The sequence below is a fragment of the Octopus bimaculoides genome, chromosome 22 (assembly GCF_001194135.2).
Source record: "Octopus bimaculoides isolate UCB-OBI-ISO-001 chromosome 22, ASM119413v2, whole genome shotgun sequence".
NCBI classification, from domain to species: Eukaryota; Metazoa; Mollusca; class Cephalopoda; order Octopoda; family Octopodidae; genus Octopus; species Octopus bimaculoides.
The window spans coordinates 6,069,769-6,073,137 of record NC_069002.1 but is presented as its reverse complement, the minus strand read 5'-3'; the positions used below and the strand labels follow the sequence as shown (position 1 = coordinate 6,073,137).

General features: G+C 34.2%; 1 protein-coding gene across 1 annotated transcript in view; it reads left to right on the top strand.

The window, feature by feature from the left end:
- Window positions 1-3,369, top strand: part of LOC106879696 (protein unc-13 homolog B) — a 221,764-nt gene that overhangs the window by 22,421 nt on the left and 195,974 nt on the right. The gene's annotated exons all lie outside the window — the stretch shown is intronic.

The following is a 3,369-nucleotide window of genomic DNA, read 5'->3' as shown; positions in this document are numbered from 1 at the left end:
TTCTTATGGTTTCTTAAACATTCTCTAGAACAACACTATGTACAAATCCAAATATATGGTACCCTAGGCATAACACCTACATGAACTTCTAACTTGTTGTCTCTTGAGGTCTCTGGGTGAGACTTGGATCCAACTTGTACAAATGCAAAGCAAAAGTCAAACATAAAATAATAATAATAATCCTTTCTACTATAGGCACAAGGCCTGAAATTTTGGAGGGAGGGACCCAGTTGATTAGATTGACTGAGTATGCAACTGGTACTTAATTTATCGACCCCCCAAAAGGATGAAAGGCAAAGTTGACCTCGGTGGAATTTGAACTCAGAACATAACGGCAGACCAAACACCGCTAAGAATTTCGCCCAGCGTGCTAACAATTCTGCCGATTTGCCACCTTAATGATAACAATAATAATTGTTCTGCCAAAAAAATAAAATAAAATAAATAAATAAACCACTTGTTCACTGATATGTTATTGTGTGAGACTAGTTCACAACATTTAAATACTGTTCAGTGCAAACATGCTCAACTACTCGCCGTTACACAATTTCTATACATGTGTGCGTTTTATTTCTCTTTGAGAAACAAAAATCGAGTTTGTTTGATTTTTTTTTGTTATTGTCTGGTTTGTTTTTGTTTTTTTTTTTGCACTTTTGTTTGTTTATTTGTTTGATCTCATTTCGAAAAACATAAACAACGAACGAACGAACCAGCCAACCAACAAACAAACAAAATAACATCTCTTTTTTACTACTACCGGTTTATTTTGGGTGTAACAACCTTGTTAAATTGAGAATATATGAATCATAATTTATGTAAGAAGGAAATATTTTTCGTTAGGAATTATTAAAATGGTTTAAAAGAAAGAAAGAAAGAAAGAGAGAGGGGGGAGGAGAAGAAAAGGAAGGAGAGAAAGAAAGAAGAGGAACAAAAATAACGAGTAATTGGATTAGAATTTTTCACCAAAAAATAGTCTCTCTTTCTTTCGTGTTCTTACAATGGATTGACTGATGTGCAACTTATTGTTCATGGGAAGAATAAAAGGAATGGTGCAGCAGCAATACCGTTTTTTTTTTATTCTATTTTATTTATTTTATTTTTTTCATTTTTATTTTATTTTATTTTCGCTTTACTTTTTACTCTCAAAATAGTTTTGTATGTATGACTACTGGGAAGCCTCTATTTAAATGGGAAGAGAGGGGGGGGGGAAACAAAACAAAAAAAAGGCAGTTGAGATAGCAGGTAACAATTCTACGTCGCTTTGTCTCTTTCTTTCACCTTCTCTCTCTCTCTCTCCCCTCTCCCTCTTCTCTCTCTCATATTTTCTGTCTTTTTCATCTTATTCTGTTGTGTGTCTTTGGGGGTTAAGTCATTTAGACAGCAAGTAACATCACTCTCTCTTTCTTTCTCTGACTGTCTTTCTCTCTCTCTCTCTCTCTCTATTCTTCTCACTCTCTTTCTCTCTCACTGTCTATTTATATCTGTTTTAAGTTAAAGGACTTAAGAGAGAAAGACCAAATCTCTCTCTCTCTCTCTCTCTCTCTCTCTCTCTCTCTCTTTCTCTATTTTCTATTCTGTACCTTGTTTCAATTATATCATCATTTAGACAGCAGATAATGTCTCTCTCTCTCTCTCTCTCTCTCTCTCTCTCTCTTTCTCTCTCTTGTTTTCTCCTGTCTGTCTGTCAGCCTCTCTCTCTTCTCTGTGGTACATGTCTTTTTGAGATGGCATCATCATCACCATCATCATCATCATCATCATCACCACCACCATCACCATTGGTTTCTGCTGTGTGTTTGGGAGTCAAAACACTGCATGATGTTCTGATGAAAATTCTTTGGAGGTCGATAAATGGTAAAGAAGTTAAGGGATAAAAGAGTAAAATGAGCTAAATTCATTGTGAAGATTTGTTTTGCCCTAAATTTCTTGTTAATTAAATCTCTTTCTCTCTCCTCCCTTCTCTCTCTCTCTCTCTCCTTCCCATCTCTCTCTTTCTCCTCTTCCCTGTCTCCCTCTGTCATTCCTTCTCTCATTCACTTCTTTTTATATCTTCTCTCTTTCTAGCAAAAACATTAGAGGGAAAAAATCTGGGCTTTTCATTAAAAAAAGCTTATATGTTTGGTACATATCCATGCTTTGATTTTTTTCAAACGGTTAAGCGCATCCACATGCATGCACACGCACACACACACAGAGGGGCATGTGAACACAACTTGGTTGAATGATTAAGCAGGTTGCTTAGCAATAATAAAATTCTAAGACTCAATCTTATTGTGCATCATCTTAGGCCAGAAATGGTCTTTTTTAGCATAAACCTCAATTTTACTGAAGTCTTTTGCAAGAAACTTGGTTGATAAGATGGCAACTCTGTGGAGAACCAAAGGAAGGATTGTACCTGTAATTTAACTCTATTTGTGCCAACCAACCTGAAACTAGCCCTGGTGGCATGATACACAATTCCAATTTTTAAATGATCTAAACTAAAATCTTCCATCAAAAATGCGATGTAAATTCATGTCCCAAGAACCAGCTTAATAATGACAGTTACTTTACTAAATTCTTTATATGGTAACTAAAAGGTTAAAGTGATCTAAATTAAAACCTTCTATCAAAATTTCATATTGATTTATGTCCCAAGCACCAGCTTAGCAATGACACTTATTTTGCTAAATTTTTCATAAATTGAAACAATGGCTGTGTATTTTAACAAAAATATGGTAACTAAAGGGTTAAGGTGAACTAAATTATATCCATCCATCAAAATTTCATATTGATTTATATTTCAATCACCAGCTTAATACCGACAAATTTATTTTGTTGAATTCTTCATTAGTTCCAAAATTAATTGAAACAATGCCAATGCATTTCAACAGAAGTATGGTATGAAAAGGGTTAAAGGTCCAACCTTGTCACATGCCAATTCCAACTGGGAATTATGTGAAGAGTGCATGTGTCTATGTGGAATTCCCAGTCAGTTCCACACTAAATAGTTGCTAGTTCTGTCAATCAAACTGAACACTAATTGTTCAAACTGACAGAAATCCATTTGCAGATATGCTATACACACACACACATATGTGCATATATGCATGCTATGTTCACAGACATATACACATGCATGTGTGCATCGTATGTATGCATGTACACACAAACGTGTGCATTTTATACACACGTGCATGTGTGTGTTCTATGTATGCATATACACACATATGCATTGCTATGTGCACAAACATGCTTAGTATGTGCATGCACATGCATATACATGTACATTCACATATATATATATATATATATATATATATATATATATATATTGTATATATATATTGTATATATATGTATATATATATTGTATATATATGTATATAT